The sequence below is a fragment of the Equus asinus genome, chromosome 20 (assembly GCF_041296235.1).
Source record: "Equus asinus isolate D_3611 breed Donkey chromosome 20, EquAss-T2T_v2, whole genome shotgun sequence".
Taxonomy (NCBI): domain Eukaryota; kingdom Metazoa; phylum Chordata; class Mammalia; order Perissodactyla; family Equidae; genus Equus; species Equus asinus.
Window position 1 is genome coordinate 65601104 of NC_091809.1, and position 15554 is coordinate 65616657.

General features: G+C 39.8%; 1 long non-coding RNA gene across 1 annotated transcript in view; it reads left to right on the forward strand.

The window, feature by feature from the left end:
* Positions 1 to 5029: 5029 nt before the first annotated feature.
* Positions 5030 to 15554, forward strand: part of LOC139041225 (uncharacterized) — a 37530-nt gene continuing 27005 nt past the window's right edge. The window contains exons 1-2 of the long non-coding RNA XR_011496052.1: positions 5030 to 5165; positions 8596 to 8691. This is a non-coding gene — a long non-coding RNA (uncharacterized lncRNA). The remainder of the gene's footprint in view (positions 5166 to 8595; positions 8692 to 15554) is intronic.

Consider the following 15554-nt stretch of genomic DNA (forward strand, 5'->3'; position numbering starts at 1 on the left):
TGCTATTGCTGTACTTTCATGGCAATAAATAAATAAATAATCAATAATTACAGCCCTTTCTCAGAAGTGTGAAGAAAAGTCTATTTCTGTTTGAGATGAACCTTGGGAATATTTAGCATAAAAGGCTCAGTATAAGTGGGGCATGAGGTGTTTTCACTGGTGTGTTGCTATGGTAACGTACTCTACAGCCTGGTCTTTGGCCCATTGGGAGGAGGGTGCTGGGCTTGGGGCTTGGCACAGAGTGGGGACTCAGGAAATAGTGAATGGAGCACCCACTCTATGCATATCTTGTGTTCAAGAAAGTGGAGTATTTTTCTTTGTCCACATTTCTTTTACCTATTTTTTCCTGAAGACTCCGGCAAAAATATTGAAGGCTAAATGAGGGCCACCTAGGGCAGCCTTGTGACATTTTGTTTTTCAGAACCAGCTATCTTCCTAGCTTCCCATTCCTCTTGGGAATGCTCAGAGGAAGGAGATGCTCTCTGGCACTGATGGCCCCACACTCTTCCCTTCCTCCTGGATCTGTTGCCCCATCCTCCTCTTCCTCCCTGTTTCGTGCCTGCAATCACTTAATATCTCAGCCCTTCCAGTACTGTTATGATTTCACATTTTTTTTAAAGGTTATAATTACATTTTTACTTGTGTAACCATTTGACCCAATTTTAGACTTGTAAAACATGTTCACTGTATTCAAGACTTCTTGCTAGTCAGTCTGAAGAAATAACTTTGTGTCTGAGTAGACGCTAAGGGCAAAAGTCTTAATCAGCCCCTTCCTTCAATTGTGTTTTAACATTACGCTTGCTTTAACAAAGGGAGTGAAGAATTTCAGGCACATGTCAGGCTGATGAAAGAGATGACTTGGGGGTAGGCAAGTCATTTAGTTCTGTCAAATCACACCCTCTGTCAGGAGAGCTATATATCACATCAAAATCTCTTGGGGCACTTCTTCTGCAGCCCTGTGTCCTGCCAGTATGTGGTGTGTCATAGCCAGATGGGAATAATCCTGCTGAAGCAACATTCTAGAAGGGTTGTTGCTCACGGTAATGTTGTTTGCTTATTCTAATCACCAGAATCTTGGTTGTGATTGTCCATTGGGCACATCCAATCCATATCATTATTCATCATGATATTTGTTGGGGAGTTTTACATTGGATGTTATAATGGCCTAAAAAAGGCTTAACTGAAAATCATTAAACCCATCCCAAGGAATGTACTAGGTCCAAGTTACTAAGTAGTTAACAGGAAAATATACACACAAGTACATGCACATGTGAAAGTACAAATAATTTCTACTCAAAAATTAAAGATTTCCTACCTCAGCTCATTAGAGAACTGGTAAAAGATTTAGCCAGGAATGCCTAAGGGAAACGTCTATGCCTGATCCGTGTGTATGTCTTCACTTCTCCTCCCTTTTCATCTAATTCTAGGACGTGATTTTATCATCTTCTATGTGACATGCTGTTCCATGTCCCTCATAGGTCTGTGTTGGAATGGTTACTTCTTGAATCAGAGCTCTTAAATTGCTTGAGAATTCTCAGGCTCTCTGTCTGCAACTGCTCAGAGTTCACACTTTAAGATGAGTTTCTATCAGCTGTCTTTCTTTAGCTCTAATTACTTACTCCTCTTCCTAAGTACTACCGTCTGGATCTGTGTGATGCTGGAACTTTGGAGATTTTCCTTTTTTTCAGTCAGCTCACAGTGCTGGTCACCTGGGAATGACTTAACTGTCTCCTATGCCTCATTTCGCTTTTTTTCAGTCTTCTCATTCAGTGGAGGCAGGGTGAGTAGTTATATAAATAACCCTGGCTTTTAATTGAGAAGAGAACAACTTTCAAGTCAAGAACTACCTAATAGTCTTTACCATTATGAAAAGATCATTAACTTTAGGCTACTTCCTTCATCACTTTAATGTGTATAGAAGTCTTTAACCATATTTTGCCCATCCAGTTATTCAAACCTAGAAAGAGTTTGCATCACCGGGTAGGAGCGAGGCCAAGACAGCAAGCAGTGCAGCCTATGGCACACTCTGCTGGATATCTGTAGCCCATCTTCTAAAGGGAAACCAATACAGAGAAAACAGGCAGTGTTGCTAAAAGTAACAAGCTGTGAATGGTGGGATGGGTCAGAGGAAGGAGAACTGCTCTTGGAACTCCCGAATCCTGCAGAAAGAATGCAAGTTCTGAGACTATCCTGTCCCTTATACACTCCTCGCTACCTTCATGGCTGGTTGCTGGGTACCCTGGTAGTAAAACCTGGTGAATTTGCAGACTTATCTCCTCCTCACCCAGTAACCATCTATACCAGTTTTCCTAGGTGTTCTCTATGAAGTGGTCAGAACTATGTTGGGTTGGTGGCTGAATTCTGGACTGAATTGGGGATCACAGAGACTCAGAAGGGTTGAAGACAGGTGATAGACTTTAAGTTTTTGTTAAATTGTAAAATGCACTCATCATTTGATCACCATCGTTGAGAAAATGCCATGAGTCAAGTCGATGTGAAAATGTGTGTGGTGTTTGTGTGTATGTGTGTGTGTTTGTGCGTGTGTGTCTGTATGCACAGGCTCTTTTCCCAGTTCTGAAAGACTCACCATGACTCACTGCTTTCTTTCCTCCAACAAATAATCATCATTATGGATTGAATTAACTGGAAATGACAGCAATGTTTTATTTTATTATTACTATAAATCAGTAGGACCAGAAGGATGTTGGCTTGGTGGGTTTGGACTCTTTGGTCTTTGAGTTCCCTGAAGGTCAGAGGTTCTTAAAAATCAGAAAGGTATTGAGTCTGGGTCCTGAGATTGCTTTCTCTTTGGGAGCAGGATAGAGAGGGATAATACTTTTAAAAGCCCTCATAAAAATGTTTCTCCTGGTTACTGCCTGAAAGAGTGGCTTAAACATTTGAGTTCTTTTTATAGGGAAGTTTTACTTTGTTGGAGTGAAGGAAGTTAAAATGCTTTGAGAACTGAAGCTGCTTTATGCAGCACTTAACACAGTAGTGCGAAGGTACTCAGGATGCATTTGTTGATTAAGTGATTGAAAAGTCAGCCCTAATCTGCTGCTCGATTCCTTTCTCTATTAATAAAAACAAATGTAATCCTGGCACACAACTATAATCTGGAAATGGGTTTTAGAAATCCACTCTACTGGATAAATGGACCATTAGAGCCCATCATTATCAAGGCTGAGAAGGTACATTAGACTAGATGGAGGTGGGAGATGAAGGGGACGGGGAGATGTATTTAACTATTTCAAGATATTGATTGAGAAAAAATTTTAGCCTCTAAGTTTTTATCTGCTTAACATTCCTACCAACATCCTAAAATATCATAATATCTGGAAGTTGTTAAGAACTGTGAAAGGTTGAGATTTTACCCTGTTTGTAATCCAATACATTAGCCTGCCACAGTTTCATAGATACTGGCAGAAGACATAAGACTCCTGGGTCAGAGACAAAGGACTTTATCACATAGAGAAATAGCAGTAGACAAAGGATCAGAATTTTCTTGTGGCCGTTCCCTGAGCCCCATTTCCCACAGGGTGACGTAAAGAGGTCCAGGTAATACTGGCACATGCAGTAAGTTGCAGAACAGGAGAGGAACTCTGAGCTTGTGGAACCCAAATCCACTACAATGAACAGAAAGCATGCCTACCCTTTGCCCCTCAAGGAAATATTATATCTTCCAAGGCTGCTTTCTATACTAACATCCCCAAAAAGATAGTCTGAAGCAAAGGAAGTCAGTGCCTCTGCTGGTGAGATGTGCAGAAACATGAGAGTCCCATGGAGAAAATGTCTTGAAAGAATATGGTATCTGTGCCCAGTGCATGCTCTCCATCTCTTTTCCACTGCTGTCTTTGGGCCACCACCTTAATTGGAATGTAGTGGTTCTTGCTGACTTCAGTTTCTGCTCTCAAAACAGGCTTGGAAGTAACCTGGGTATCTTTATTTTCTTTGAATCTGAACACTTGAGGATTCCCAGGGATCTTTACAACCAAGAAAGATGACAAATCAACTAAGTCTCTGGCAGGAGGAAGTAACTTTTTCTGGGACCAGTACTGACACCTGATTGACCTAGGCATGGGGAGGAGAGAATGAATATGAGAGGAAGAAAATACAGCATAAGGGAGAATGGGCAAATGAAAGATAAGAGAGAAAGAGAAAGAGAAAGGAAGACTAAAGACTCTCCCTTCCCTTGCAATAAAAGGGCTATATATTGTGGGGAAGCAGAAATAAATAGGACAGAGTTATCTGACAGAGATTGGCAGCCACTATTTATGACAAGCAGGTTGGTGAGTAGAAAACACGGGAAAAAGTTGGAGAGAAAAAATAAGAGGGGGGAATCTATTGCATAGTTCAAATCTAACTGTATTAGTTAAGATTTTTCCTTGAGTATTTTTAATCTGCCATTTCCAATAGAATCAGGGACAGTACTTAGCATCTATTTATGAAAAGTAAAGCAGTGAGTCATAGAATACTGGTAAGACTAAGGCCCCAGAGGAAACTGTGTGGGTAGCAAAGAAATCAAGCTTTCATGTATTGAACTAGCTGCAAAAGATAAAGATACTTAAAAAAAAAAAAAAAAAAGAAGTCCCACTATTTAGTATGGTGAACAATTTAAGGGAAATTTGAAGAAAACATGTTATGTAAGTAAAAGGTGAATGTTTGATGGCTCCAACCTACAGAGAAACTGAAATTAATCCAGAGTTTTCTAAAGGTGGGAATGAGGACTCCACCAGCACCAGCAGACTGACGGCAAATAGTGCTTGTGCCTGTAAGGCACCATCTTGACTGAGCTTCTTAATCATCTCAGCATCCAGCCAAGGCTTTGCTAAATCTCTTTAACAGCAGAGGAAACACTGGCACAAAATTTAAACAACTTTCCCATCACTGGACCAAAAACATGAACCAAGTTACCTGACTCCAAGCTCAGATTTTGACCCACAATGTTAAACTGAAATGGAAACCAATAAAGTAGAAAAGCAAGAGAGAAAACATGCCATTTCTTTCTCTTTCTATTTGCTCAAAGTTGACCCTCTTCTCTAAGACAGTGACAGACAACATGGCAGGTAGCTAGTTTTCCACCATCTCACAGAACTGCTCCATGCAAGGAATGGCAGCAGAGGCAGAGACATCTGAGTGAGAGGGATGTGCTGTTCAGAGAGGCAGAGGTAAGCAGCCCACTCTTGGGATCTTTCATACAAAAGGGCTTTAGTTTGTAAAAGGCAGAGAAGGAGAGCTTGCTAAAGAAACTTCTCTCAAAAATAATATTTTGGGCCTTTTATATTATGATTTTTTAAAAAGGTAACTGAATTTCCTCATGAAATATTGTGGTCTTTCTCATCATCATTAAAGTGATTCAACCTGCTGTATTGGAAATTTGTTGAGTTTGAGGCCCAGCCTCCTGCAAGAACCACATGGTCTTGCACTAGTCCTGGAGTCCATGGAGAGGGGGAGATAATGAATATAAAGTGCTAAGTCCTAGATGATGAAAATAATAGTTATTATCATCTATGTAGCATCCCAAATCCATCTTCCTTTCCTAAGGAGATGCTGACTTACATTAGCCCAACCAGAAAAGAGATTCTACCCATTTTCTTTTTACCTCCAACTCCCAGTATTCCACTACTGGTCTTATCTAGCAGTGTCCTTTCTCTTCCCTTGTTATGTGCTCCTGTAGAGTATAAATACTACTTTTAATATTATGTAGGTATTTTTCAAGGATTATTATTCTATTCTGTGTGTTCTGTATGTATTGATCCTATAAATATTGGCTGTCACAGAGTGGAAATCTCTCAGGTGTATGGAATCTGTTATGGTGAACTGTGTCTACAAAAGTGACAAACACAAATAGGTGTTAAATAGTACTTTGTGTTAACTTGAAGACAAGATTGACAGTGATAATGACGACAAACTTCTACACAGTTTACTAAAAGTAAGGGAAGTGGTAAATTGATTTCCAAAAGCCCTCAGAAAAAGAGCCTCATATGCTTTCAAAATTATGGAGAGAGAACAAAAATAGTGGAAAAAAAAAGGAAAAAAGAGAAAAGGAAGAATGCTGTGGTCTTGCCCTTTTAAATGTATAGAGAGCATTTCACTTATATATTCCGTCATTATGTGAAATTCAGCATGTCTTAAACCAAACTCTTCATTTTCCCTCTCAAAGCAGCTCTCCTGATTAGCATCCTTATTTCAGATTTATTCTCATAGCTTCCTAAGCTCAAAACCCCTGAGTCATTTATTACTGTCGTCTCTTCCATACACTCGTGTCCAATCAGTAATCAAGTCCTGTTGTTTCTGCCTTCAAAATAATTTCCATATCTTTCCCTTTCTGTTACCATGGATACCATCAAATCTCCCTTTTTGCTTCATGCCTGGACAACCGCAGTAACTTCCTGAGTCTCTCAGCTCCAGGTTACCATGCATACCGCTACTGTGGAATAATTTCTTTGTCATGTCATACCACTAACCAAAAACCTTCAGTGGTTCCTCACCGTTCTTCCTGAAAATCCAAATTCTTTAAAGTAACTTGCATAGTCTTCCAAAATCTGACCATATTTAAGGGATCCCTGTGAACTTACATGATATGTTTGTGCAAAATTGAGAAGGCACCCTCTGTGGGCATGGTGAATAAGGTTTACAGAGAGAAGCAAGCCTTTGTGTGAACTATAAAGGGTGGTAGTAACCTCAGAGTGTACGACCTCGCTGTGGGGTACACAGTGTCCTGGGAGAGCAGGCCACAGGCTGTTTTTCAGCCCCCAACCACTCAGAGGCCTTTGTAGGTCACAACCTCCACAGCCGTTGGCTGAGTCCTAAAGTCTACCTGTTCAACCTAATTTCTCTTTGTTTGGAAGTTCAGGCCTCTTCTCAGATAACTTTGATTTCCTTGAACATGCTGTATGTAATTTTACCAGGGTACTTTGACTCATGTTTTTTGCATTTCCTGAAATACACTTCTGCTTCCTCATAGCTGGGTAATTCCTGCTTGCCCTTCAAAATTCACCTTAAATGGTACTCCTCTGGGAAGCTTTTTCTAATTACATAGCCTGAAAAAACTGACCTTCTTAGTTCCCGTCCCACTAGGCACACTCAATCACATATGAAAACTCACAAGTTGGGCCAAAGTATGCGCTTTTCAATTTTGTGGTAACTGATTTTATCTTGCTCTGGAGTTCTCATTTCTGGAATGCTGGAAAGCCTTAATCTTGCCCATTGCAAGGTAATTCTGTCTCTTTTGGATAATCTGACACTGCAAATGTTCTAACCTCCCTCTCAAAGGAGTTGGAGTCTGAGCAGGGGAATGTTCATGTGAACTAATGGTGTCCAGGAGATGTGAATGATTCACACGTTGTCCTCTCTGCTTCCATCTGATCCTCTGGTTAAGCTCATCTCACCTTGTCTTTAGAAGTCAGCCTCTATTCATATTAAAGCTGCCATGGAGCATCTGGCTGTTTTAACTCTGAGTCTGTTCTTCCAAGAGGGGCAACATATGGTGATTGTTCCCGAAGAACTTAGCCATCACCTCTTATCGATCAGGCCTCACATTGGTTCTTGCTGGGGCTTCAGATTCCCAGTGACCCCATCCCATGCCCTGCTTGGCCTATCTTTGCCTTTAGCAAATTCGTAGACAGAACACATGATCCACATTCCATGAGACATGCAGGAGCTTCTGGATTCCTTCCACCTCATGTAAGCATCAACGGAGAATCAGGTGCTCCGTACAGGGCCCATTTTCGCGGATACCTCCTCCACTCTTTATTATTTTATTGCTCCAGGGCCAGCTTGTACAGCCTGGGAATACAGGGCATTAGCATGGATACTCTTGACTTCTGCCTCAATATGTCTGGGGTTTTTGTGGCAATCTCTATTGCTGAAAAATCCTGCTGTCTCCACACATACCCGGCTCTTGTGCTGGGGATATACTCAGGGACCCATAATCATCCTCTCTGTCATCTCATCTCCTTTCTGGCCACTGTCCCTCAAGTCAGAAATTCTTTCTACTTCCTTCTTACTCTTCAAGTGGATGGTTACTTCCCCTAAGTTATAATCCCTAAGTTTCTCTTTATCTAGAGCTTATAAAAAAATTCTATGTTAAAAATTTCCAACTTTTGCTCCTCATGTGAAAATGCAAGTGATTGAACTTTAGGAATACCTTTATTTCTGAGGAAACTCTGGTTCTCGTTACTATGGTTTTGCCATGGGCTTCAAGATTCTCTCTTACAAATCAAAAGCTGAATAGTGGCTCTTTCTTTGTGTTCTAGTTATAACAACAAAAGCTTCCCAGAAGTAACAACACATCTGGTCTAGTAGAAGACAGTCTAGTGTAAGGAAGAGGGAAGAAGGAAACCATTAATATACAGCAAAAATATTATCTACTGCTACATGAACACTTACATTGTACTGTAATCATAGGTTCCCTGGTCTGTTTTTCCTTCTTAACTAGAAGTCTTCTCTGGGGGCTATGTCTTACTCAGCTTTGCCTCCTAATATGAATTAAACAACAGTGAAGTTCAGGGCCACCTCCCAGCCATCCCTTGTCCAACGCGGAAGACAGGGAAGGATCGCAAAGGAAAATAATGTATTACAATTTCACATCCTCAGGCAGGGAACAGCACAAATCCGGTGGAGAAGATGGATGAACGTCAATCTGGAAGCATCTGGGTTCCAAAGCAAATGGGTCCTACATTGATTGGCCAGGTGAGAATTTGCAATATTGTCAATGGGTCTTCTTAAGGGCAAAAATCTAGATACATCTTGTGTTGCTGTAGGCTCCCATGAAGAGAAAACCATAATGCCCTTATTTTTATGGAGCTTTCCAAGAGTAGTGCTGACCCTTATGGAGAATGCCTTATAAGCATTCAAGGATTAGGGTGCTCATGTACAAGTAATAAGAATAGTACAACAGTGATCAATTATTGAGCTCATACTATATGCCAGATTCTTCAAAGAGCTTTATATATGTTAACTTACTTAATCCTTACCAGAAGACTATAAAGTGGTTTCTATTACTAACTTCATTTTACAGATAAGGAGATGGAGGTGCAGAGAATTGACGTGACTTGTCCAAGGTCACACAACTAGAAAGTAGCAGAACCAGGATGTGAACCCAGGGAGTGTAACTGAGAATTGCACCTGAGAATCTTACTCATACAATTCAAATGTAGCATTTGTGTCTAAATTCCACTTGTTGTGTTATAAGCAAGCTGGATAAGTTGATTTTATATTTCAGGCTTATAGTCCTCAACAAATTTAGAGGGGAAGCTATTGACTAAAAGGAGAAAGACGTGTTTCAAGTAGCAGATGTGCAGGAAGGGTCCAAAAGGAAGCTCCCAAAAAGGAAAATTTCCCTGGAAAACCCACTAACACAGAGTCATAGAAAATTTGCTTCCATAAGCTAAATGGATTTCAAATTTTATTTAAAGTAAAACTTGTTTTTCCAAATAAAATCTTACCTGGCAATCCAATAAGTAAGATAGAGCAAAGTAAAGCTATAAGATTGCGAGGAGAGCTCAGAGTCTGAAAGGCTCATCAGTCTTTGCCCCCTCCCTCCTTTATGCCTGCATTGGAATTGCTGAGGAACAGACACAGCACTTTAGAGCATTTGACAAATTCATTGTCTGTCTTCTGTGTACCAGGAGCTTTGTTACATCCTGCTACAATATTTAAAAAGTCCAAAAGTGATTAAAAGAAAGGGCTACTTTTGAAAATATAATCAGTCTAAAATTTGTTTTATGGTGAATTATTTGAACACACGCACACACACACACACACACACACATTAGAATAGCTGTGAGGATAGCTATTTGCTAACTTGACCATGTATGCACATCAACCTTTTGTTGGGAAAAAAACATGGACTTCATCTTTTATTATGATTTCTTTTTTGTATATTCACCATATACAGATACAGTGACTGAATTTTCTAAACTAAAATTTTGCTCTGGTACATTGTCTCATAATGGGAAAGAGTATTTCAAGATCTAGACTGTCTATACAGCTCATTATACATAGTTGGCAGTTTAGTGTAGTAGAGTCAGAAGGACTTGGTTTTGAATCCTGATTTCCTGTATTTTGGGCAAATTACTTGACTTTCTTATGCCTCAGTTTCTTCATCTAAAATAAAGGATAACTATAGTATTTACATATCTTAATGATATTCTAAGCAGAAATGAGACCATGAAGGTAAAGTGACATAGTACCCAGTACAGAGTAAATGTTAGGTATTATTGTTATTACCAAGCTGGCAAAAATAATATCTTTGTGTTAGTATCATTTTTCAAATATGGTCAGCTCTTAATTGAGCAATGAATAAAGGACAACTCATTCAGGCCTGTGTGCATTGAAGTATATTTCTCATACTGATCTGTGCCAGGTACTGTGTTAGATAACTGGGCATATAAGGTCAGCAGGGCCCATCCTCTATCCTCAAGGAGTGCACATTCTAATGGTGAAGTCAGAGAGGACCAATGACCATCATCAATGGCAGTTGTGAAAAAGACAGTGCTACCAATTTATACACAGTATGACGTTAACAGAGATAAGGAGGACACCTAAATGCAACTGTGGCATTAAAACAGCTTTTTGAGAGGACTGTGATTGAGCTAAGATTTGAAGAATGAGTTAGTGAACTATGGACAAAGGGAAGAATATGTCCAAAGGAATGGAGGTAAGAAAAGCTTGACATATTACTGAATTTGTAGTGAGTTAGAATGTCCCAAGCAAAAGATGCATAGAAAGAGGATGAATTGGGAGTTAGGCAGGTGCCAGATCTTGTAAGGTATTGTATGCTAAGAAAAAGAATTTGAGCTTTATCACCAAAAAATGAAGGACTCTTAAAGGAGTTTAATCAAGGGAACGACATTATCAGCTTTGCGTTTTAGAAAGATCACTCTGAGGTGGAGAATGAGTCAGAGTGGGACAAACTGAAAATAGGGTGACCTGTTAGGAAAACAGTTTAGGAAGCTATTGCTGTACTCAAGAGTGAAGTGATTAGAGCACAAACTAAGGAATGACAGTAGGTATAGAGAAAGGTGTGTGGGCGGCAGACTCGAGATATTTAGGTGGTAGAATCTATTAGGATTGAGTAAGTGTTGGATTGTGGCAAGGATGGCAAGGGACAAAGAGGAGTAAGGGCAACACCTATTTTCTTCTACTTTGGTGACTCAGTTAGAAAGACTGATATTTACCAAGATAGCCACTGTCAGAAAACGCATAGATTTGGTAAGGAAAGAACGACTGGCCATAATGAATTTGAAGTCCTTTAGGATTTCCAAGGGTAGCTGTCCCATAAGAAATTGAATATACAGATCTCAAGTTTGGCCAAGAGGTCCTAGTCAGAGGAATTTGTTTGGAGTCAATAATACATACACAATTAAGAGTTGAAGCTGTGACTGTAGGTTATATTCTCCAAGGAGAATACATGGAGTAGAAAAGCTAGGGTAATAGCAGAGCCCTGGAGGCCAACAAATTTAAGAATTAATCAGCGGCAGTAGAATCTACAAAGGAGACTGGGAAGAAGTTGCAAGTGAAATAGGAAAGAACTGGGTTACATAATCCAAAGGAGGAAATAGTTTCATAAAGGGTAAAGGAGTCAGGAGTGTCAAATGTCACAAAGGTCAAGTAAGAGAAAACTTTCGTAATGTCCATTGGAACTGGGAACTAAAGGAAGTCACTGATATTTAGGGGGAAGAGCTGAAGTAGACATTGAATGTCAAAGAGTGTGGCTGTAAACAAAGGAAAAGGTGGGATGAGAGCTTATGGAAAGGGGATTTGAGATTAAGTCAAGGATTGTGGGTTTTTGAGCAGCTTAAACCATCCATTTATTATCTCCCTGATTTGAATAGGAGAAGTCTGATATGACTCAACTGGGTTCTTTGCTTGGAGTCTCCCAAGCCTGGTTAGTTAGTCTTTTATGAGCCCATCCTCCAGAGTGAATTGCTCATCATGAGGTTTCCTCCATCTTCCAAGCTACAGCGACTTGAATCCTTTTCAGGCTTCAAATCTCTCCAACTTGTTTTTTTGCTGCTAGCTTAAAATTTTTAATTGTGGTAAACTGCTCATAACATAAAATTTACCATCTTAACCATATTTAAGTGTACAATTCAGTTGTGTTAAGTATATTGACATTGTTGTTCAGCCAATCTCCAGAAATTTTTTTCCAGTTTTTGCAAAACTGAAACCATACCTATTAAACAACAACTCTCCATTTACCCCCTCCCCTCAGCCCCTGGAAACCCCATTCTACTTTCTGTTTCTGTGAATTTGACGTCTCTAGATACCCTTATAAGTGGAATCATACAGTATTTGTTTTATGACTGTGGTATTTCACTTAGCATCATGTCCTTAGGTCTCATCCATGTTACAGCATGTGTCAGAATTTCATGAGAAAGAGAATTTTTAAGATGGAAAAATACGAGAAAACAATGGACAGAGCAGGCCTTTCTTGCGGTCTGAAAGGAACCAGACCATGTATTAACATTGGAGAAATTCTACTTGAATTCCTACCACGTGAGAGCTATTTATTTGATCCTCAAAACCATTTGTTCTTTCAGTCTCCCAAGTAAAAAGCAAATATACCTGGAGATGAGTAAGCCTTTAAACATCCAAGGATTGATTAGTTGGCAATTGGTTGAAATCTAGGCCCTACAAGGAAAGAGAAGGCAGGCAGTCACCTGGAAGAGGGAGATAAAGAGTGTGAGGAGGGAAGGAAGAGGTAAAAGTTGGTGAAAGGGTCAAAAAATCAGACTCGTAGTCGGAAACCATTCTTCCTGGGAATCCTACAAAATTTATCTAGATTGCCTTAGCATGCAAGTCAGGACCTTACCGAAAAAGATTTGTACTTTCCTTTAGTTTTATTTAGGTAGATATTAATTTTGTTTACATATCAAGAAGACACTGATGACAAAGGAAGAGAGCCCACAAAGGCCCCCGTGAGTAGGAAATCAGACTAAAACTAATACTTCTGTGAAGAATTACTTCTCAGGGCAGATCAGTTATAAATGGAGAATTGGGAACCACTGTGTCGGGAAGCTAGGGTGCACTTGGCACAATGTTCAGCCCTCAGGGGCCTTCTGAGGCATTTTAGGTCTCCACCTATGACCCCTCCTCCGGCCTCTGGTATACTCAGCAACCTACTTGACATCTCTGTTTAGATGACTAAATGTCATCTCAAAGTTAACATGTCCCATACTGCACTCTGGATTTCCCATCTTTCCCTCTAATCTGTGCCTCTTTGACTCTTCTCCAGTTCAGAAAATGTCACTGGTACCAATCAAGTTGTTTAGGCAAAATTCCAGGAGTCCTTCCCATTTCCCTTATGCAATCTATCAGCAAATTCTGCCTGTTCTATCTTGAGAGCCATTTATGTCCTCCCATCTCCCGTGGACTACCCAGTCCAAGCGTTATTATTTCTCACCTGAACTACTGCAATTGTCTAACTGGTCTTTCTGCTCCCTTTTTGCCAGCCTAGAATCAACTCTCCAAACAGCAGCCTCAGAATCTGTTGATGTCTTCTCCCTGAACTTGGGATAAAGTCCAAGTTTTCTACTGCAGGCTCTGCACCCTGTTAACCTTTCTGATCTCATCTACTATTTTTTCTCTTCTCTTATCACTTTCCAGCTGCACCCACCTCCTTTCTATGCCTCAAACTCCCCAGTTTTGTTCCCATCTTAAGGCTCTTCTTTCCACCTGAAACACTCTTCCTCCAAATCACATCATCATGATCTTATTGTCATTCTGATCTCAGCTCAAATGTTACCTCCTTAGAAAGGCTGTCTACATGTAAGGAAGTCTTCCATCTCAGTCACTCTGTGGTACAACACCCTCTTTTATTTTCCTTCATAGACCATTTCACTATCTGGAAGGATCACTTTTATCTATATTTTTCCCATTAGAGCACAAACTCTTTAGGAGAAAAGAGCTAATCTATCTTACTACTGTATTCCCAGAATGTAGAAAAATGTCTGGTACAAAGTAGATGTTCAATAAATATGTGTTGACCGAATAAGTGAATCCTTTACAAACATGTTGGTTGAAAATTGCCAGTGGATGAAACAGATGGCAAGCAGGGCACCTGTTTTCAGAATGGATTTCTGCTCTTGTGAAAAGATGAAGCAAGAACATATTATTCAACGAGTTAACAATAACAGTTCTGGATTCTTCCGGTTACAGGGTAAGTGTGTTTGAAGGTCAAAACAATGTGGTGTTGATCTCCTTTCCTAGCTCTGCAAAGAACCAGGAAGATGAAATCAGTGATTTCAAAATGAGTCACTGGAAACAAGTGGTTTTCAAAGAACATACCTTGAAGTTTAAACCAGGTGACACTGAGGGAGGAAGAAAAACATGACAATCTTTTAGACCTTGTAACTTTTCAGCAGTTCACTGTAGGTTCATCAGTTAAAATATGTGCACTAAAGCATGGCCCGCAAGGAATGAGTGATCTTGGGTTCTCATGGATGGCTGTTTTTCCTGATAGCTGATGGTTAACTTGTAATTGCTACAACTGATTTTTTTAAAATGGGAAACGTTCTAAAATTTTTCCCTTAATTAAGGGAGGCAATGGAAAAAACATGGGCTTTAGAGCAAGATAGACCTGGGCTGCGTCCAAGTGCTGCAAGTAAAAAATTCTATGACGTTGGCACTTTACAATCCTGAGCTGCAGGTTCTTATCTGTGAGCTGGAACTAATGATAGCTCATAAATGTATTATGCAGATGAAATGAAGCAATGATTGTAAAAATGTCCTTATACAAAATAGGAACTGCAGAAATGATAAATATTATGAGTACTACCGATAAAATATACTCGGTAAAGATATCAAACAACATATATCCTTTTCTAGTGCCTCATTGTCAACATTATGAACAGAATTTCTGTGATGTCTTGTTAAAACAGCTATAGCTGCATGTGGTGTAAAATATGAGCTCAAATAAGTGTTAACACCACCAGCAGCATTAAAATTGTGCTGTCCTTAAAACGTCTCTGATGTCAGATTAGTTTTACTCCTTTGCCTGCCTCTCAGGAAAGTCAAGTGAAACATGGCAAATTTGTGACTTCTGGAGAAGCCTAACATGGCCACTTTCCAGCAAAGTGAATTAATCTGGTAAAGGCTACTCATCCACGAGTGGATTTTGGATCTTCTAGGAGGCCTGCCTTCTTCTCTGTAGTGATATGCTGCTTGATAGACTGGAAGGCAGTGTCTTCTAAGTGTCTTCTATGAAAAACTGGACCCAAGAGATGTTCCAGTGAAAAAGGATTCTATGATGAAATACATTTGGGAATTAGGTTCACAGCGCACAGTGACATCTCCCAGACTCTGAAATGTCCTAGAGCAAGAAAAAAAACATTCGTTTGTTTAAACTAATGTTTCTTGAACTATTAGACTATATCTATTTTTAATGTTAACACCTATTAACAGGAAATTTGCTTGCTATGGAACACATATGCAGGAACATTGCTATAAGAAAATGCTACCTTAGTAAAATAAGACTGCCAAGACCTTCAAGGTTGTCTTTGGAAGGAGAAGCTCCTGTCGGGAAGGAAGAGACACCATTCCAACCTGGA